This window comes from Arvicanthis niloticus, chromosome X (assembly GCF_011762505.2).
Source record: "Arvicanthis niloticus isolate mArvNil1 chromosome X, mArvNil1.pat.X, whole genome shotgun sequence".
Lineage (NCBI taxonomy): Eukaryota > Metazoa > Chordata > Mammalia > Rodentia > Muridae > Arvicanthis > Arvicanthis niloticus.
Genome location: NC_047679.1, coordinates 57003039 through 57025201, shown reverse-complemented (window position 1 = coordinate 57025201; position 22163 = coordinate 57003039). Strand labels below are relative to the sequence as shown.

Sequence of the window (22163 nt, the reverse complement as noted above, 5' to 3'; positions counted from 1 at the left end):
CTCTCTCTCTCTCTCTCTCTCTCTCTCTCTCTCTCTCTCTCTCTCTGCCTATACAACCCTCGACTCCCCTCCCCATGCCCTAAATAAACTCTATTCTATACTATAAATAAATAAATAAAATAAAACAGAGACGAACCTATTTATGGTTTTGTGTGTCTCTGTGTGTGTGTTATTGTTGTTAAGAAAAGACAAATGTCAGCAGCAGAGAGAAAGATGAGACCTACATGACATGTCAGATTGTACCCTCCTAATGACTTAGCCGGAGAAGAAAAACTGTTCTTTGTTATAAAACTGTTATAAAAACTGTTCTCTGAGGTCTATCAGCACACCAGATGGCCAGACTTTTCTGATAATTAACAAGCATTATTCTTTTGACTTGGTTCTTATATCCTATTCAAAGGAATTGATTATAGCACTTGGAACAATTAATTAAAAAAAAACTATTTGCTAGAAAGGAAGGAAGGAAGGAAGGAAGGAAGGAAGGAAGGAAGGAAGGAAGGAAGCCAAGGAGGCACGGAAGGGAATGCCTGTGATCCCACTGTTGGCAGAGGACTGGGCCTACGACAAGTAGTTTCTCTTTCCGCACTAGATAGCCAGATTAGCCAAATTGATGAGCTTTCGGCTCAGTGACCCTGTCTGAAAAAAAAAATAAAGTGAAAAGTTGTTGAGAGATACATCTAAAATCAAAGTCTGGCCTCTACATACAACACACACACACATGTATACATGAATGCATGTAACCACACACACACAACTATATGCACATATATACACACAAATTATAATTTAGATAAATTTGCTGAGGCTAGGGGTGCACCTCAGTGATAGAACACTTGTTTATCGTACACAAGGCCCTGCATTTGTTCGCCTTCACCAGAAAAAATAAAGAGAGGATAATCTGTTAAAAGTATCTACTGAAAACTTTAAAAATTGCAAACAAAACTTTTATGCTTTTCTCATCCAAGATCTATTATAATTTTAACGAATGTGCTTTTGTTCATGCATAGTGGCCACAATTTGTCTGAAGTACAGATATTAGTGTGGTATTAATTGGTCAAAAATGTTGATAATCACTGGGCAGTGGTGGCACACGCCATTAATCCCAGCACTTGGGAAGCAGAGGCAGGCAGATTTCTGAGTTCGAGGCCAGCCTGGTCTACAGAGTGAGTTCCAGGACAGCCAGGGCTACACAGAGAAACCCTGTCTTGAAAAAAAGAAGAAGAAGAAAAAAAAGTAAACATTAACTTTTTAAAACTTTTTTCCTTCCTTCCTTCCTTCCTTCCTTCCTTCCTTCCTTCCTTCCTTCCTTCTTTTCTTCCTCCTTTCCTCCCTTTCTTTCTCTCTTGTTTGTTTGTTTCTTTGTTTTTGAGACAAAGTCTCATTGTGTAGCCCTGGCTGTCCTGGAATTCACTCTGTAGACCAGGCTGGCCTCAACTCACAGAGATCACCTGCCTCTGCCTCCTGAGTGCTGGGATTTAAAGGCATGCAATGACACCACACATGGCTTCTTCTTCTTCTTTTTTCCTTTTTGAAACAGGGTTTCATTCTATAGCTCAGGCTGGCATGAAATTTACTGTGTAGCCTAAGTTGACTTCAAGTCATTGATACTTTGGCCTCATTTCCCAAGTGCTGGGATTGCAGGGTCACAAACACAAACTGGCCTTCAGCCTCTGAACTTCAGTGCTATATCCTCAGTCCCAAAGCCGTCTTTTGTGTATTTGTTTCCCTTCCTTTCTTCCTTCCTTCTTTTCTTTCTTCCGTGGTTTCCTTTTTTCTTTTTGTGGTCACAGTGTTACATTCCCAGGCTGGCCTTGAACTTTCTATGTAGCTGAAGATGACCTTGAATTCTGATCATTCTCTATTTCCTGAATGCTAGCATTACAAGGGTGTGCACCATATAGGTTTAAATCGTGCTAAGGATCTGAAGCCAGAGCAATGTCTAGGCTAGGAAAATACTCTCCCAACAGCCACATCTTAAAACCCTAGAATACAATTGTTCATATCCCTTATAATTAAAAATATCAGAGAAATTAATTTTAGGAAAGAGATATCTTGGCAATATAGAGATGATTTCTAACATTTCTAGTTATGTTTACAGTTTGTCAGATGTAAAAACATGTTGTTTCCCCTGATGGCAATCAAGAAAACATTTTCTTAAATGTAGTCTTCAAACAGAACTAATTTAGTTTTACAGGAAAAATTTAGTTTGAGCTTTGTTTTTTTTTTAATTTATTTATTTTTATATGAGTACACTGTAACTGCCTTCAGACACACACCAGAAGAAGGCATCAGATCCCATTACAAATGGCTGTGAGCCACCATGTAGTTACTGGGATTTGAACTCAGGACTTCTAGAAGAGCAGTCCGTACTCCTAACAGCTGAGCCATCTCTCCAGTCATAGTTTGAACTTTGTAAGTACAGTCTGTTCATTCTGTATGAGTACAACGTTTGTTCTGAGATGCTAGCTAACACTTTTGCAGTGGACTCCAGGTAAACTTAGCTTAAAGGCCTCTTCTAATGTTCAAATTTGGCTGAAAAGATCTTTTCCATTACACTCCCCTCCCCCTCAAAGAAAAAGCTCTTTCAAAAGCAAGGGAGGGAATTGTCAAAGTGAGGATGTCTTACTAGAGCTAAAACATCAGAGGGTTTTTATGCATATTACCTATCTGTTCACTAGATGGCGCAATATATTTGATGACCCTGCCTTCTACTTCTATTCTGCTCATGGTATTTGTTTCAGATGCAGGCATGCGACTGCTTTTCCTTTCCTCCTCTTCCTCTTCCTCCTCTTTCTTCCTCTTCCTCTTCCTCTTCCTGCTCCTCCTTCTCCTTCTCCTCCCCGACCCCGATCCTTTTTACTTGCATGCTTTTGGTGCTCTGGTGCTCTACATGAAAATCCACATTTCAATGTGGTGATAGATCGACAGGCGCCAGTCAGATGATCTCTCAAGATCTAGAGATGAATGAGAAGGGGGAGTGGTTCTTAAGGAGATTCTTACAAATCAAGATTCCTTACAGGAAACAACATGCTGGAAGTGAAAATAGCCTGCCCCAAGAGCTCTGGTTTCAGGTATCCGAATAAAACTTATTCCTCAGTCTCTGTAACTTGGGCCTACAATTAAGTCTACATACATATATTTCCCTTTCCCCCGCTCCCGAGCGGTGGAGGCTTTCCCCCCCCCCCCCCTTCAGGATCTTTTGTGGCCCAAGTTGGCCTAGGATTTGTCATGTAAGAGAGGTTGTCTATAAATCGCTGGAATTACAGGCACTCATTACCATGCTAGTGGGTGGTTTGTTTTTTGTTTGTTTTTTTCATAACAGTTGGAATATTAGGTACAACAGGGAACACGAAAGGGCCTAGCAGAGAGAGCTCCAAAGAGTCAGAGAACGCCAAGAATTGTAGGGTGGACCAGAAAGAGAATAATAACAGTAGTGAGACTTAATGGTAAATTAAGAAGGATGAGGACGTATTGATGACAGAAGGGGCTGAGGAAGGGATGGGTGGTGGACACCAGTGTGAGCAGAGGTAGGAAAAGAAGGGTGGGCTAGGGACCTGAGTCCTGGGCAAACGGCGAAGGCTCAGTGGGCTGCTGTAGAGGGGCGCTCTGAGGAGAGGGAGGAGCGCGGCGCATGCGTTGCAGCACAGTGCAGCGCTCCTGGAGAGGCTGTGGGTTCGTGGCATCCGCGCCGCGGCCGCAAGTATAGCAGATTTCGTACCTGGTATTCGTCGTCGTTAAGTCATCACTGCTGCCACCCAGGCACGGCTCTCTATCCCGCCGCCCCCTCCATCGTCTCGGCAATGCCAGCAGTAAGAATTTTTGCTACGACACTCGCTTCGGCAGGAGGTAAAGGAACGACGAAGGGCAAAAATGTAACATGGAGGGCGGAGGAGGGAACTTGGGTCAGGGAGATCCTTAATTTGTACATTTTCTTTTTTGACGGGAGGGTGAACTGGAGGCCAATACGAACCCCTAGCCCTCCGAAAGGATGTTGAGCATTACTTAATATTATGAAAGATTTTTAGACTCTCTAAAGCAGGTTTAAGCACCTGAGCATCACTGTTTTATTTGACATCCATTTAAAACAAAACAAAAAACTTTCGCGTTCTTTATTTGCCACGGGTGAATCAAAAGGATGAGTCTTTAGGATTAGGCTTCATCCGCTTTTTGTTTTCCTTGGGGGTGCGTGAGTGTGAGTGTAGTTTGAGAGTGACGGCAGCAGGCCTCGAACTCGCGGCGTTCTACTAAAGCTGGGATTATAGGCGTAAATCACCACGCTGGGCTCTGATTTACTACTGGTTTAAGGTTGAAGCCTTTTTAACTATATTAAGGAATCCTTGCATGTACCACGTAGCCTCTCCCTTAGGTTGCTGACGGATACCATCTGGATTTATCACCTACGACGTCTTTTTAAATCCCATATGTAACTTAGTGTATCACAGTTAATCCTTTTAAGAAATGTTGTTAATGATATGGTTTTGGACACTGGGGCACAACTTTGGCGAGAAACACGTGCAGACTCACCCGGCATGAATATATAAGTCTGTAAATATATATATTTTCCACCAGAGTAGCAGAACGCAGTAACCACAAAGACGTGTGTGTGTGTGTGAGATGAGAGAGAGAGAGAGAGAGAGAGAGAGAGAGAGAGAGAGAGAGAGAGAGAGGAAGGGAGAATAGGAATAGTAAGGATCGGCGCGTTGCGTGGATCCGAAGAGTAACCATAGCTAGCACCAGGTGGTGGCGCTCAAGTACTCTTGAGAAAGCCTGCTGACATGAGGGGTAGAGCTGCGCCGGCACGGGAGATCGTGGCCCCTTAGGCGAGGGTGGGGCAGAGAGGGGAGAAGGTGAAATCACGCATGCTCACTACAAGCAAAAGGCTTCCTGCGCGGGAATGAAAGTGCGCATGCGTAAATGCGAGCATGCCTCCCGGTTGAGTGAGCTTAACACTAGGGATCGAGAACTGCGCGTGCGTGTTGTCAGTGGCTTGTGCTTGGGGGGGGGGGAGGCGCAGAACGTTCTGGTAATTATGGTTGCGAAATAGCGAGGGGTTCGGTAAGTTGTCTTTCTCCCAAATCGCCATTTTAGGCTGGGAGGACCTGTAGAGAAGCGATTCTACCATTCTAGATGTTGAAGGGATTTGTCTGAGTGGAGGATGTGACCAAACCCACTGAAAAAAAAATCACTCCAGAATCTTAGTCTCTCCCTGGTCAGTCTGATGATGGGAATTTTTAAATGCAGAGGAGCTAGTGGGGCTGTGAAAGGTTGCTTCCGCAGCATGTTGCGCTTATAGCCCAACCACATTCAGACCTGGCCGATCTTGGCTCTCCACAGACTCGTCTCACCAGAGTAGCAGAACGCAGTGACCACAGTGAAGTAGGTTACCACTGTACGTCTGCCCAAAACCCTTGGGTTTTCTCCCCTACAGAACATAGGAGAGAGGATTTCGCTGTGTTTCTTAAGTGCTTATTGCATTAGTTGAAACCTAAGATCTGAGTAAACCACCTCCCTGAAACTCTGACATGCAGAGTCACACCAGTATCATTAACACTGAAAAGTAAAGGCAGTGGTAATATGAAAGTGTCTGGGGCTGTGCCCCCCCCCCCCGCCCCTTTCCCCTTTCTCTTCTGTAGAACTTTCTGCATGATTTGGTCTGCTAAAGCTGGGAGATTGGAAATTGGTTGTGTGGTTTTGTTTGGCTGCAGAACTGTTGTACTTTGGAGGATTGCTAGTGAAAACCTGTAGTTAATTGCTTACAATTAGTAATTTAGCATTTAGATATAGGAAAGGGTGCAGAAGTTTAACATCTTTTCTGTTAATCCTGCCAGTCTTTTCCTGTTCCAGTTTCATTCTCTGGGCCCGTTTACCAAATAATTCATGTACAGGTCTATAGTACTTACTCGCAGAAGAGACCAGTAAAAGGTTTTACATAATGCGCTAACATTAGCTTATTTCGTAGTCTCCACAATCCTGTGGAATAGCTAAAGCATAACTCATTACAGATGAGAATTTTGAGGAACACAGATTAATTTGTCTAAGGTTTTATAGACAATTGAATAGCCGAGGCTGGATATTTCTCCAGGTTTTATTGCTCCATAATTCTGTGTTCTTAAACATGCCTTATCCCTCATATTGAGGGGATACAGTTAAGAGAGTTATTTCAATTTTTGTCTGAAACTGTAAACCTTAACCAAAGCATTAAGAAAGGAGATTGTTTACTGTCTTTACCTTAGTGCCTTGTAAGTATTTAGTTACCCAGTGGGAGACAAAAAGTGAATTGTTGATGTGGAACCTACGGGGTTGGATCTCCTTAATGTGCAGTTAACTTCTGTATTTTTTGTTCTGCAGAGGGTATAAAATGGCCGACTGCAGGATGCTGGACACACTCTTGTTTTGGCTTCATTTGTGATATGGTCCAGGACTTTAAGGCAACCACACTTGCTGCAGACAGATATTTTTTAAAAAATTCTACTGATAAGGTCTTATGTTGACTCATCTAATAGTAAAGATTGGTTTTTGTTGGTAATATAAGAAAGAAAAAATACTAGTTAAAATTATTTAGTTAGATCCATTTACATGGCATTATTATATCAAATGGTATGAACATTTTATCACTTGATGAAATAATTGCCAAATTCTTCCCCAAAAGCTTGCTCCACTGTTTACTCAGAAGGACTGCCTGATGGCTTTAGATAAATTGTGTTTTTTAAAAACCAGCATCCTCTTTTCTTTGTTTTTAATTGGTGAAATTAAATTTTTTTCTTTATATGTTTCTCAGGTTTATTTTTATTCATGTATATTTCATATCTGTTGAAATATAAACTTTTACTGTTTATTGCCCCCTTAGTGTTCTACCACTCAGATCATGGTTAAATAACTATGTGTTATTATTATTTGACATCATATTTTTAAATTTGGGGGTAATATAGATTTGATACCATGTAGTCAGATCTTTTTTTTTCCTTTCCATTCTTCACATTTGAGTAGGTCTCCAAAACAAATTAAATACTCACTGTGGCTGTCTATGGATAACCATTCAGAGGAAAAAGAAAAGCCAATATCACCCAGAAACAGTGTTAACTAGATTGTTCACTATTTTTCTTTCTTTTTGTATTCTTCTGTACAGTTGATATATCATGTTGTTTTCTGTTTAACATTATGTATATATTTCCACATTTGTCATTCAATGGTTTCATATGTGTATTTTATGCAATTTTTTGGTAAATTATTTAATGAAAGTCTAAGTTTTACTCATTTTTTGTTTCTGTTTCTTTTTTTTAAAGCTGTTATTTTTTCGGGGTAGGGAGCATATGTGCCATGGTATGTGGAGGTCAGATGTCAACTTTGAAGTTGATGTCTTACATCATTACATGGGTTTCAGGAACTGAACTCAGGTTGGTCACGAGGCCTGTGTGGCAGGCACCTTTGCCTGCTAAGTTTGCCCTGTTTTTTTTTTCTTTTTTTTCTCCTCATCAAGGTCCAGAATTAGAATTACTCATTAAAGATTGCAATAAATATTGGTCATAATTGCTTTCCAGAAAATTATGTCATACTTTTTACCTAGTCATATAAGTACTTAAGTTTTTTTTCTCACTTAATATGATATGTAAAAGTTATTTTGGAAAAAGAAAGTGTGTATTTTGTTTGGAGACAGGGTCTTACATATACAAGGCTGGCATCAAAATGGATAATGTGGGTGATGATATAAACTACTGATCCCCGTGCCTCCCTCCTTCATTACAGACGCATACCACTAGTTCCAGTTCTTGTCTTAAAATAAAATAACGAACTTATAGATAGAGTGGGTCCCCAAACTCGGGTCTCTGTAACTGCCAATAATATGTTATTGCCATTTGTTGGAACAAGCCTAGAGCTTCAGCTTAGTAGCTAAAGCCGGATCACTTGAGTTCAAGTTGGATGAGATGGTTGGATGAGAGCCAACTCCTGAAATTCTGACCTCCACATGCACCTACTGACATGCACACAAATAAATGCAACACTGGTGATAAAAAAAAAAAAAAAAAAAAAAAACCCTAGACCCTAGGCCATCTTATTTAAAAAGCGGTGTGGAAGGGTGGAAGACAGCTAGCTCAATTGTTAGGGTCCTTGCCTAGTCTGAACAAAGCTATGGGTTCAATCCCCAGCACAGCATAAAATCTGATATGGTCCTACTATGTTTGTAGTCCTATCACTCAGGAAGTAAACATAAGGATTAGGAGTTCAAGACCAACCTTAGCTACACAATTCATTTAAGTCTAACCTGAAGTACATGCACCCCTTCCTTAAAAGAAAAATACCGTTGAAACCAAGCATGGTGGCACATGCCTATAATCCTAGTACTCTAGAGAATGAGGCAAGAGGGTTGTTGTGAGTCGGCTACGTAGCAAAAACAGCCCCCAAAAAACTCTCTATGGGACACAGAAAATTTCCATCTTGTCTTTGTAAAACCATCTGAACAAACCAAGGAACTTTTTTTTTTTTTTTTGGTTTGTTTCAGATTAACAAAAAAATTACTACAAAAGATTTGCTGTTTCAGACAAGTTGTCCAGAATCATTACCAGATTTTTGTTGTTTTTGACTGTAAGGGCTGTGGCTGTGATGTTTAATGTTCCAGTTTGAGTTCAGTCAGACTTAGTTCTAATCTGCAATACTAAATACTTAGAGCTGCCTAGAAGAGAATAGTGTGTAAAGAACTGGTGAAACGCTTTTAAAACATACAAGAACACCATAAAGGGAAGAAAGCAGGCCAAACGATTTAAAAAGTACCTTTTCCCTCAACAACAACAAAAAAATCCCAAACCCGAGGACCCATTATCCCTGACAACTGCCTTTATTGACAATGTTTTATCCTTAAACCACGATAGGTAGTTAGTAAAATGAATAAAAGCAGAGGGCCATTGCTTTTAAAGTTGTGCTAAAGTCTAGGTGATACATCTTTTGCTATGGATCCTCTGGGTTAAGAGCATTGTTTTTTAAAAGCCCTGCAGAACTATGGGTGTGCAATACTAGGCACTGCTGATCTTTCAAAATGCTTAAACATTATCCTCGACTTGTTTACATTAAAATACACAAATTTGGTCAGGAGATGCTGTCACTACTTATTCTGGATTATTTCAAGTTTAAAGTCCTTTCTCCGAAGACGGAATTCTGCGGGTCAGTACTGACCACGTGAAAGTAACGCTTTGTTCTCTGGCATCCGGCCCTTCCTCTCCCCCCACCCTCTGCGCGCTCCTTTCGAGGTTACGCGGGTGGAGCTTCTGAAGTCTCTGGGGCTGACTTCCATCTTCTATGCACGCTAGAAGGACAAAGCTTGATCTTAAGGTCTTCACGTCCTAAATGCTGCGCTCATCTGATTCTGGTTTAAAGCCGGAAACTTGCTCTGTTAGCAAACTCTGATTGGTCCTATAGATCCCTCCCTGGTGGGGTGCGCAACCATTTTTGTTGGCACCAGCCTGCTCGCCTCACACGCGTGTGTAAGGGCTAGGATCCATTTCCGGGTGACATCGCGTCCACAGCCGCTGCCACTACGGCCCCCTGGGAAATGTAGTCTCAAGGTAGTGCGCTGCCTGAGCCAGCACCGCCTCCCCCCTCCAACCCCCCCCCCCGCCGCCGCCGCGGCCAGAAGGAAGCTTCTTTTCCCGCGCGTCGCGAGCGAGCGAGCGCGCGCGGGTGGCAGAGAAGGAAGTGACGCACCGCGGTAAGGCCAGGACTTGGAGAAGGGGGGCCCCCCCGGAGCTGGGGCGCTCCTTGCATGCAGCACATGCTGCTGTGGCTGTGCCAGATGTTGGGGCTCACAAATAAGTTTTTACTGTGGTAATCTGTCTTTAAAGAGACTATTACCGTTCCCCAGTTTTGAAAAAGGAGTGAAAATGTGGTACTTGCTTGCTTCATTCTGGTTTTTAAAATACAAGTGAATCAAACGTTCTCAGACTTTGTGGGAAGGGTGGCCAGTATTCTTTGATTCCTGAATCTAGTTGCTCCTGATCCATATACGCTTTGCTTAGTTAGGTTTATTAGATACGGTGGTCTAACTTATTTTTACTCCGTATGTTGTATGTTTCAACTATTTTGCATTTCTTATTTTCCTGTAAGCGCACGCATTACGTCTGTCCGTCTATCCGTGTGTGTGTGTGTGTGTGTGTGTGTGTGTGTGTGTATAACGTGGCCGTTGAATGTCTGGTCCTACTGCCTCCACTTTTCCAGTGCTGGGATTGTGGGTGGCATTGCTACCTCTGTTCTTTGTTTGTTTGTTTGTTTTCTATTTTTACATATTTCTCACTTAACCTGGCTCAGGCTGGTCTGACACTCCCTAGTTAGTGCAGGCTTGCTGCCAGTTGTGGGGATCGGTCTGCCTCAGAGCCTCACATACTAGGATTATAGACCAAGCAAATGGAACTTTTTAAAAATCAGAGTAGGCTGTAGATTGGGGGGGGGGGGGGAGAGTTGGAATTTAAAGGTGTCAGATGAGCTTATGTGGTTTCAACTACATCGTTACACTGACTTTAGCGTAGTTAGTTGTAACTTCTTGTTTTTCAGTATTTTTCTAGCTGCAGATAGTATTAAATAAGGCTTGTATGTAGTGGGTCGGCCATACTGAGAAGTTAGGGTGGGGTCATGCTTTACAGAAGGTTGATGGAAAACATTCTTTTCGGAGCTCCGTGCTTGTCTTAGGCATTCCACCCCATGCCAGAATCTGCTTCTTCAATATAACTAGGATCCGGAATTAAGGGAAATTTGGAATTATTTGAAATGTCCAAAAGAATTTTTTTTTAAAGCATCCAACCCTTTATTTTTCCTGACTCCAGTTGTTACAGGCCGGGAAGAAATTTTACATCAGCCAGTACACTACAACCTGCATTTAGTCAGAATGTATTCTGTCTGGATACATAGCTGCTTTCCTATGAGGGCAGGGGAAGTTTCATTTCTGAAGCTCATTCTGGAATATTAGTAGGCCTCAGTAAATCTTTATTGGGTGAGTAATTAATTATAACATCAGCAAGCATCTGTGTGCCTGGTAAAGTCACCTCTATAGGTTCTTGACTGTCAAGTGTCTATTCAAAATGGCTACTTTACATTTCTTTCTAGTTATTTGGGATTTTCAAGAGACAATTCTGTTTTTGTGTTCTGTCACGTTTCCATTGTTGGTACGGCTGACATTTACTTTCTATTTTTTCTTTTTCTTTCTTTAAAAAAAAAAAAAAAAAAAAAAAAAAAACTCGCTTTTCACGGATGTTATTGGTTGCAGACACGCCAAGCATCTTCTTGAGCTCCTCCATGAGGTGGATGGGCAGCTGCAGGTGGCACAGGATGGTGCCCATCTTCTTTTCCCACGCCGCATTGCCCACTGGCTCCAAGATCTTGGTCTCAGCCGGCAGGTACTCCCCACAGCTGCCAGGTACATGGGCGCCTCCGTGCTCACACGCTCCGCTTAATTGCCCATGCGCGCTGCAATCAGTGAACGCAGTCCACGGGGAACTGTAGGCCGGCACACCAGGAGCGCAACTAGGCCTTGGCGCCTACCTGCTTGCCTCGCCTGGACATGCTCCACACTCTTGTGCTGTAAGCCACACATTTACTTTATTGATGGGGCCTGGACCCCCACTGGGCCTAAGACCCAGTGTTTGCCAAATGCCCCCACCCCCACCCCACCCCCGTTGTTTTCATTTCTCATTGGACAACCCGCCACCCCAGTACTTCAGGAGCCGCCCTTTAAATATATAAAGCCATGTAGCCCCAGGCACCCCTATTTTTGTAATGAGTTTTCTGTCATACTAGCATTTTTTGCCTCCGGCTGCTTTGGCAAAGCTTTTGCATTCACTCACTTCATTCACCAGGGATCCTTTCACCATTAAGCAGCATATGGTGATCACAGCACTGGAAAGTTGAGGCTGGAGGATCACCATGGGTTTGAAAGCTACCCTGGGATACGTAGAGTAAACCCTCCATCCACACCTCTCACCCCCCATCCAAACGGAAAAAGAAAGAAGCTCCTTATTTTGCAAGGTTTTTGTTTTAAGGTATGCTAGGAGATTTTAAGTTCTCCTGAGGGTCCTGTAGATAGATACCGCATTATCCTTCAGGATCTAGTTTTGAGCACTAACTCTATACTTTTACTTATTTTTTCTTTTGTTTTCTTTCAGGAAGACTGGTTTATTGAATGCACTGCAAGAGGATGGCATGCTTCCCCGGTTAAAAAAAAATCGTTATTAATAGTAAGTTGAAGCATGTGGACATGGCAAAACCTAGATGTGTTTCCTCTTGCCTCACTGCACACAGCATTCTCTTTAGATCAGACCTGTGCAGCCGGGCAGTGGTGGCGCATGCCTTTAATCCCAGCACTTGGGAGGCAGAGGCAGGCGGATTTCTGAGTTCGAGGCCAGCCTGGTCTACAGAGTGAGTTCCAGGACAGCCAGGGCTACACAGAGAAACCCTGTCTCGAAAAACAAAAAAAAACAAAACAAAAACAAAAACAGACCTGTGCTACTGATGCAGTCTAGTACTTCCTGGATGTTAAATGAACATTTTACCAACTAAACTACGTTATTACTCCCCACTCCCTTTTACAAATGAATTTACTTTTGTGAGCTAGGATCCAATGTAGGCCAGTCTGCCTTTGAACTCCTGATCTTCCTGTCCCAGCCTCCAAAGTGCTAGGATTGCAGGCATGGGCTACTGGGTCTGGCAATTAATTACTAATAATTTTGCATTTTAACTTTTTTTATGTGTATTGGTGTCTTCCGTATAGGTGTGTGTATATCATGTTCATAAAGTATCTGATGACACCAGGAAAATATACCTGAATCCGCTGGAACTGGAATTACAGTAGGTTGTTAGCCACCATGTAGGGTTGTTGGGAAGAGCAGCCACAGCTCTAAACTGCCAAAGCCATCTCTCCAGCCCCTAACTTTTTTGTTTTACTTTGCTTTGTTTTTTGTTTTTGTTTTGTTTTGTTTTGTTTTGTTTTTGTGACAAGATTTCTCTATGTAGCCCTGGCTGTTTTGGAACTGGATCTGTAGACCAGGTTGGCCTCAAACTCACAGATCTGTCTGCTTCTGCCTCCAAAGTACTGAGATTAAAGGCATTTGCTACCACTGCCTGCCTGCCCCTAACTTTTTAAAATGCACTAGTTTCTTTTTAAATCAAATCAGTACTTGTTAGGAGTTGCATGCTTTAGAAATGGTTATGAAGAATGGGGTCAGGGTTGTAATTAAAAAACAAAAACCCTCAAAATCTAGTTGTTTTAGTTGTTGTTTTTCTAGTCTCTGTACTTGGTTGTGGAGATGTCCCCACTTTCAGATGCATGGGCTGCTGTTGTCCGAAGCTTCTCTGTAGGTACCCCCTGGGCACACTTCCAACAGCAACTCTTCTTGCAGGAGCTGGTGCAACAATAGGATTCATCTGCAGCACAGGAGCAGTTGGTGTCCACTCAGAGTGGAGGCAGCAGTTTGGAGACAGAAGAGAGCCAATCGGTATGCTAGGAGAAGACCTGATCTAAGTTTCTAATTTTTAGCAAGAGAAAGCAGGAGTGTAAAAGTTACTCACTTATTCAGATTTATTCTGCTAGCCAGCTGGAATAAGAGTTTAGAGCCCACCCCTGATCCAAGAGCAAAAGCATTATTTTGGTAGTCTGCCTAAGAGTGTGTTGTGATTCATTTTGCTACACTGAAAAGTAAAAGAGATGTAAGTCAGATGCCAGAAAGGTTTAAAAAAAAAAGTGAAATAACATAAAACAAACTCTAGCTCAGGGCCCAGCTTTGTGAGGGTCCAAGGCCTGGAGTTTGCCTGCCAATAACACCAAAGCAAGCATTAAAAAAAACAAAACCCCACCCTAATGGGGGTTGAGAGTGAAGATCTGGGCCAGTGTTAGCTTAAGGGCTATAATCTCATTCCCTGCACCAAAAGAAACCCAAAATGGAGGAACATTGCTTAGCCTTGCTTATGTAATTCTGGAGGTAAAATGGTAGGGTGGACCTCACAGTTTTATTCTTCAAACTACTTTCAAGGACCCATGACAAAAAAAAATTTTTTTACTGTATTTGTTTTATCTTATTCATTCCTGATTGTTAGGCTTTTTAAAAATAAGTTTATTTTAATCTCATTTGTATCTGATTTATCAGGATGTAGAAAAACAGCTTTTGATTCTTATATTTTCCACGCTGAGATGAATATTAATTAGTACCGCCTAACTAAATATATAAGCAAATTCACTAAGGAAGGAATGGTGGTAAGCAACCACTTAGCTTTTGAAAAAAATGGCTTCTGCTCATTGCTGAGAATTCTAAGAACAAGGGAAGGTGTAAAGCCAAGCCTAGTACTTTGTACTAGGCAGGCTCCACCCCTCTCTGCCTCTAGTACTTTGTACTGGATAACTGTCTACAACAAAAAGAAACATTGAAATGCCAATGAAGGTAGAATTAGCATTAGCATAACTTTGAATTTCTAGTAATGGCTCTTTAAATTCACACTGCTAGTAGTTTTCCTTTAGTCAATTGGGTAAGTTAGAAAAGAGGACAAAATCTGGGTGTTGGCTTCTTTATACCTGGTAGGGGGTCACCATGGGGTATAGAGAGAATGGCTTGGGGCTACACAGAGAAGCCCTGCATTGATAAACAAACAAAGCACAATACAAGCAAGACCACTGTTTATTTTTAACTTGAACTCTGGTTACCTCTGTGTTTGTTACCTTAATTTAAGTGGAAGGGAAGAAACCATGTCATAGCCCCCTTTTTATTTCCCTTAGTAATAAAGATTTATATACGTTGCCGGGTATATATGCCCAAATATGCATTTAGGAATATATATAAAAAGGCTTAAGGATGAGCATGTTCAAAGTTTTGATAGCAGTAAATAATGGAAAAATCTGTTCACGAGTAGGAAGTCTCTTAAATAAAACTTGGTGTATTCATGCACAATAACAAAGCCTCTGAAAGAGAAAAGATCTGAGTGGATGGTTTTCAGCTGACATTCATTCTAAAGCCAAGAAAAAAGCCAGGTTCAGAACTATGTGTTTTAGTTAGGAGAGACGACAGAGGTTCTGGTTAGTCAACAAAATGATGGACTGGGTATTAGGACTATCTTGTACCTCACTGGTACAATTAGGAATAATTATGCTCTAATTGCATTTTGAGAGAAAAGTTTTATTTTAACAGGAAGGGTGAAGCTAGGTGATGGGATAGAGAAAGAGGGGGCGATATCAAGGCAGATGTTCACGTGTCTCCACCAGTCAAAGACAGTTTATATATCTAGGTTGGGTATTGGGTTACACTTCTGATTGAGCATTACCAAAATTATAAAGCCTTTGATTAACATTTAAAAAATTGTATAAAAACAAAAAGGAAAAGCGGGCATGGGATAGGGGTTTTCTAGGGAGGGGAAATGGGGAAAGGGGATGGCATCTGAAATGTAAATAAAATATAAAAAAATAGATAAATAAACAAAGCCTCTGAAAATAAAAATATTCCCAACACTCGGGAGGCAGAGGCAGGTAGATCTTTGGAAGTTCAAGACCAGTGTGGTCTATGTAGCAAGATCCAGACTAGCCAAAACTACATTAGTGAGACCCGGTCTCAAAATAAATAAATCAATGTAGAAGAAACGCAATCAGTAATAACAATAACATTATAAAGTATTTACTATTAGATTGGATTAGGAGACATGGAATCACAAAAAGGAGAATTAGCAAATGGAGGTCCCACTTTGAAAGATATGTAGTTAGATAACCAGGCCTTTTAGAAATAAGCATTTAGGATACTAGGGTGTAAATGTTTATCCACCAGGATTGACTGCATTTAGGGCCATTCACATAACAAAAGGAGGCAACCTGGGCTTAAAAAAAACAGCCATTAAGCCCATTCCCAGGAACTATTCCTCCAGCAACTCCAAGGGGGCAGAACAGGATCACAACCAATGTTAAGTCCTGGCTTGCTGTAAAGTTCCTGGGTTTTCTTTGGAGGGGGCAGGAACATACTTATGCCAGATGGGAAGATCGCCCTGGGTAACAACTGTTTGAAAGGAAAAACACTGGTGTGCTTAAATAATTCTGGCTAGCCTGGTAACGGTGGTACACGCCTTCAATCCCAGAACCAGGGAGGCAAGGCAGGTGAATCTCTTGAGTTTGAGGTCAGCCTGAAGGAAACCAGAAGAAGGAAAAAACAAACAAACAGAAATAATTCTGGCACTATCTTTGCTGTGTAAATCTCCTATCTGTTGAAGTGGCCAGACTAAATTTCCAGTCTCTGTTCAAAGTGTAACCTGAGCTCTGGGACATAAAAAAAGGCGTAAGGATATGTTGAATATATAAGCCTAAGGTATATATGTTTTTCTTTTCAAGGCCTCTTTTTTGAGCATTAGCCAGAGCCAGACAAGTGGTATTAAAGAGCTTTTCCATTATTAATCTCCAAGTGTATGAAGTGATCTCTCACTGAGAAAAGGGGTGTTATTTCTATAACAAAATAAATAAGGGCAATCAGAGAATGGTGACCCATGCATGTAATCCTAGCAGCTGAGAAGTGGAGACAGCATAATAAGGAGTGGATTCATCTTCAATACATAGACTATACTCCCGCTGCGATGAAGTTTTATTATGACTTGGTAGTGTGGTATTAGGTATCTTATTAACTCAGTGTTCTGCACTCCAGGGGACTCAAGTATACTAATCTGTACCATGAGGCAGTGCTTAAGACTTTAGCATTCTTGCATCTGACTTAAGGCTCTTACTCTTCAATGCAGAGACTTCAACAGAAGTGGAGTAAATAGCGGTAGTCACAGAACTCGGGGGCTGGCGAAGTTTGTTTGGAGGAGAGCTGGTTTGGAGCCTGACAGAAGGGAGTGATGGAAACAAGTTCACTCATCTCTTTCAGAGTGGGCAAGTGTGGGCATTTTACAGACGCCAGTTTATACTTAACGGACAGTGCTCTGTTAGGTCATGTCCACATTCTTCCTCTCCCTCTTGGCTCTCCAGATTAAACATGGTATTGTCAGGAGTGGCAGCAGCTGCTTGTGGCTACATAGATCTTGCTCTTGTAAATAACAGCTTTAGTTTCCCATCAGTGAGGCAGCAGACTTTCTTTACCTATAGTGAGAGAGCTTTGACTTGAGGTTTGGTGCCCACTAGTTGATTAGAGAATGGATAGTGTGGGGTAGATGGTGGGTGATGGATGACAGAATGCAACTTAAGCCCTGAGAATCTGCTTCTTGGCCTCCAGAGGTTTAAGGTGAGAAAAGCTTTCCTCTCATGGAGAAACAGGAAAGCTAGCAGTTGGAGCTGGTATCACGAACAGCTAGTAACAGGTTAATGGCCTGGGGTATGGGTCATTGTTGAATTGCTGGATTTTTGGGTTACTTTTTATGTTAAGCAGCTGAAAAGCTGCAAATATACAAGCAATACGATGCCTTCTTAGAACCATGGGTACACTCTGGGTTCTTTGGCTTTTCCTGTGACATCTCACCTTCCAGTTATTCCATGAATGAAGAGTCCTGAGGGTAGGATACTATCCACAGTTGATAACAGCATCGTGTTATCACTTACTATATAACTGCCAAGGTGATGAAATTGTGAATGGTAGTGCTTGGTCCAGAACCCAGTTTTGTGAATCACATACTATCTAATGATAACTAAATGAACGTCTGGTTACCTTGTAGGGACTCTCTTTTTGTTTCTGAGATAGGGTTACAAAGGCTGGCCTTAAACATTCAGTTCTTTTGTCTCAGCCTTCTATGTGATTAAGACGTATATATGTATATAACATTACATGTTCTGTTCTGATTGGCTGTATCATCAGGAATATGAATTTTGCCAGGCAGTGGTGGTGCATGTCTTTAATCCCAGCACTTGGGAGGCAGTGGCAGGCAGATTTCTGAGTTCGAGGCCAGCCTGGTCTACAGAGTGAGTTCCAGGACAGCCAGGGCTACACAGAGAAACCCTGTCTTGAAAAACCAAAAAAAAAAAAAAAAAGGAATATGTATTTTTAGAGTGCTTGCCAAGGTGTCATACTTATAATCCCATTCAAAGATAGGGCCTCAGACATTTGACAGTTTAGTGTAGTTACTTGGTACTTCTATACCCAAATTAATTTCTTATTTTATCTTTTTATAGTGCTGGGAATTAAACTCAAGACTTCTGTGTGCTTGAAAAGCAGTCCACCCCTGAGCTCAGTCCTCTAGGTTTAGGGCTTTTCTCTGAGACAGGCTTGCATAGCAGGTCATTCTGGATTTCACAGTCCTGCCCCAGTCTCTGGAGTGCTGGGACGGTAGGCCTATGTCACCTGCCTATTCAAAATGAACTTTATACAGTACAAAGAAACAGAAAAACAGGAGGGGTTTCTCTGGGAAGGAGTACAGGGGCTATAGAATAGAGATGAAAGGGTAATTGGATAATGTGATAAATTATTCTATATATGCATGAAATTGTCATTCATATATATATGAATGATGTGGGCCATCTGTGATAGGATCTGACGCCATCTTCTGACACAGGTGTATGCAGACAGAGTACTCATATACATAAGATAAAGTAATAAATATTTAAAAAAGAAAAGAAAAACCTGCCATGCCCTTATGGGACTTTCCTTTTTGTGAGGTAGAAAAGGAGATAAATAATAAATGTCTAATGTATTATATATGTTATATTGTGTTTTTCCCTTTGTGATACAAAAAGTTACATTGAATAAAGTTAGCCAAGCATAGTGGCTCAAGCCTGTAATCCCAGTAGGATTGAAGTAGGAAGATTACCAGTTTAGGCTATCATAGTCTACATAGCAATCTCCTGTCTCAAAACAACAGTAGCAAATAAATGCCTAAGTTAATAACTGAAGCAGTGTCTTCTGTTTTCCTCTTTGTACTGTTGGCTTTTTTTTTTTTTTCCTTTTCTGGTTTAGATTTTAAATTCAGTGTCGCCGTAGCCTGGAGCATTAGCCCGGCAAGGCCTGAAAGTTGATCATTTCCTGCTACCACCTCCTGAGTACTGGGACTGTATGTCTGCACGAACCTGCCTATCTCTGCCAATGTTAACAGCTGCCTTTGCCTCTTCACGAAATGATGGCTGACCTAGGTGAGTGGGAAGATCATAGGTGGTGCAGGCCATCTTTTTGTCGAGAGTATAAATGGCTTTTTTCCTTTTGATGCTCCACCGGGTTTTGGACATACTAAACAATTGCTCTGCCATTGAACTCTATCTCTGGCTCTAGGGAAGATAGTTTTGAAAAATGGTTTAGAGTTTGCTGTGAGTGACCTCAAAGGAGAAGAGGGGACTCCTCAGTGATAAAGGTAACACTCACTGTGAGCGAGGTAAGTAGGGAAATAGAAGCTAACATTGGCCTCACTTTTTGTCAGGGAGACGCTTAGAAATGCTATTTCTAAGCACAAGTCATTTGACATTACATATATCCTTCTCAAATGGTTTGCGTAGAGCATATGCTTCCCAACATGCTCACCAAGCTGAGGGCCAGAAGAGCTAAAATGGCTCCCAAGGAAAGGAAGCTGGGGGCCACAAGCTCCTGGTTTGGTTTTGTGTTGAGCATGTACCTAATGCTTATATTTGTGCTCGGCCACTGAGTTATGCCACCAGCCCCCAAGCTCCTGCTTGATGAAGGTTTTCTGGGAACATGGTCATTTTCATTTATTATTCTTTGTGGTCTTTTGTGCTACTGCATAGTTGAGTACCGGCTATGTGCTCTGTAGAGGCTGAAAAAATACCATTTGGCCTTTTTAGGAAGTTTGGCCATTGACAGTGTAAGTTAAATCCTCTTCCCATTTTATTTCTATGGTACTTGCCTTTACAACGATCCTACAAATTGAAATCAGTTTGCTTCTGAATTTCTTCCCAGGAAAATTAAGATCAAGAATGTACATTGGGGACTAGAGGGATGGCTCAGTGGTTAAGAACACTGGCTCTTGGGCTGGAGAGCTGGCTCAGCAGTTAAGAGCACTGACTGCTCTTCCAGAGGTCCTGAGTTCAAATCCCAGGAACCACGTGTTGGCTCACAACCATCTCTAATGGGATCTGATGCCCTCTTCTGGTGTGTCTGATGACAGCTACTGTATACTTCTCTATAATAAATAAATAAATCTTTAAAAAAAAAAAAAAAAAAAAAAAAACAACCACTGGCTCTTCTTCCAGAAGTCCTGAGTTCAATTCCTGGCAACCACATGGTAACTACAGTGAGATCTGATGCCCTCTTCTGACCTGCAGGCATACATGATGGCAGAATGCAGTATACAAAATAAAATAAATCTTTTTTTTTAAAAAAAAGGCGGTATGTGTGTACATTGACACAGCAGGCTATGGCGGTGCCCTCCTATGATCTTCAGAAAGAGCAGAACAAGAGCAGCCTCACTAACACGAGAGCAATCTGAAAAAATACAAAAGGATTTTCAGCTGTGAATGCGGAAAGGCTCTTGTATATATATGCCTCATAATAGCCAGCTGATTTATATGGCTCTCCCCATTGGTTGATTTCACAGATGCCTTTGAAAATCCAGTTCTTGTTTGTTTGCTTTTGGTTTGAGACACTGTTACACTCCATAGCCTTGGCTGGCTGGAACTTGCTGTGTACACTATCTAGTCACAGAGATTCACCACCATCTTGCCTCCTAAGTGCCAGGATTACAGGTGTGCACCATCACACCCAGTCTTTCAAAAAAGGAAGACTTATTGTAACATGTGTGTCCATGTGATGTGATAGCTGGGCTTTTTAGTACTTGATTGCATTTATTGAGCACCTACTATGAGACTTAGACAGAGTCTTTTCTGAAATTTTACCAAACCTGGAGGAGTTGCCATTTCCATCTCCAAAATGAGCTTTTCAAACATATATAACTTTACTCAAAACCACTGCTAGAAGGTTTAGACTTTCACCGGGCAGTGGTGGCGCACGCCTTTAATCCCAGCACTTGGGAGGCAGGCGGATTTCTGAGTTCGAGGCCAGCCTGGCCTACAAAGTGAGTTCCAGGACAGCCAGGACTACACAGAGAAACCCTGTCTCAAAAGCAAAAACAAAAAAAGTTTGGATTTTCTTTTTTTTTCCCTCTTGTTTTTTATCCTCCAATGGTATTGTGCTGTGTTGACCACACTATCCTTAAATTCTTGAGTTCCAGTGATTGTGGCTTTACTTAAACTAAGACTACGTATAGTGAGTATAGTGAGTGCACAACGCTGGAATAATAGGATTGGAGTTTTTATTGTTGGGTTTTTTTTTTTTTTTTTTTTTTTTTTTTTGAGAGAGGGTTTCTCTCTAGTCCTGCCTGTCTTGGACCTCACTGTGTAGAACAGGCTAGTGTGGAATTCACAGACATCTGCCTACCTATGCCTCTTGAGGGCTAGAATTAAAGGGGTATACCACCACGCCCAAGTTAGGATCAGATGGATTGGATTTTTAAGTGTCCTTTGAAGGTTTTGTTGTTGTTTTGTTTGTTTGTTTGTTTTTGAGGCTTTGTTTCCTGATGTGACATGGACGGGATCCATTGGAGATGGCTTTTTTTCCCTTTTTTTTTTTTTCCCAAAGAAGTGGGGGATGTAGCCTTGAAGGGGGCATTGTGGTAGTGACCCCCTTGGCCCTGTTTTCTTCATGAGCAAGCACTCTGCCTTGTTCTCTTTGCCATGATGATTTCTTTCTTGCCGTAGGTAGAAAGGAACAGAACCTGTTGGCCATGGACTGAAACTTTTGGAACTGTGAGTCAAAAGAAAATTTCCCTCCTTTTATGCTGTTTGTCTCTGGTATTTTGTCATTGAGACAGTAAGGTTAATAGCCACAGTCAGGTTTCTACTTAGGGTTAAAATTAGATGTTAAAAGTATAATTCAAATTGCCGTTTTTCTCTCTTCCTTTCATCCCCATGCTGATATAACACAGGGACTCCTGGTAAGCAGCTGGCTCTCATTACTGACCTATATCCACAGACGCTTTCGCCCCTGCAATTCTAGAAATTGAATCTACCGTGTCACACATGCTAGGCAAACAGTCTATCACTGAACTTAGTTCAAAGCCCACTCTACCACCCCAGAATGGTCAGATGTATGTCCATGTGCGTGCTTTACCAGTGAGCTATACCCACAGCCTTCCCATTTTCTTTAAAAACATTTTTAAATTGTTAATTTTATGTGTATGTGTATTTTGCCTATATGTATGTGTACACCACATACATGGATAGTAGAGTCTAGAAGACAAGA

The 22163-nt window shown here is 41.6% G+C and overlaps 2 long non-coding RNA genes across 17 annotated transcripts in view; one reads left to right on the top strand and one right to left on the bottom strand.

Annotated features, from left to right (window-relative positions):
- LOC143435494 (uncharacterized) overlaps positions 1-3852 on the bottom strand; it is a 30450-nt gene extending 26598 nt beyond the window's left edge. The window contains exon 1 of the long non-coding RNA XR_013105855.1: positions 3719-3852. This is a non-coding gene — a long non-coding RNA (uncharacterized LOC143435494). The remainder of the gene's footprint in view (positions 1-3718) is intronic.
- LOC117693962 (uncharacterized) overlaps positions 3701-22163 on the top strand; it is a 72345-nt gene continuing 53882 nt past the window's right edge. For 4 of the 16 annotated variants that reach the window (XR_013105853.1, XR_004604523.2, XR_013105849.1 and 1 more), the window contains exons 1-7: positions 3701-3846; positions 11246-11559; positions 12141-12212; positions 12746-12822; positions 13374-13469; positions 18876-19048; positions 21620-21667. This is a non-coding gene — a long non-coding RNA (uncharacterized LOC117693962). The other 12 variants (XR_013105854.1, XR_013105850.1, XR_013105848.1 and 9 more) reach the window with 11 other exon arrangements.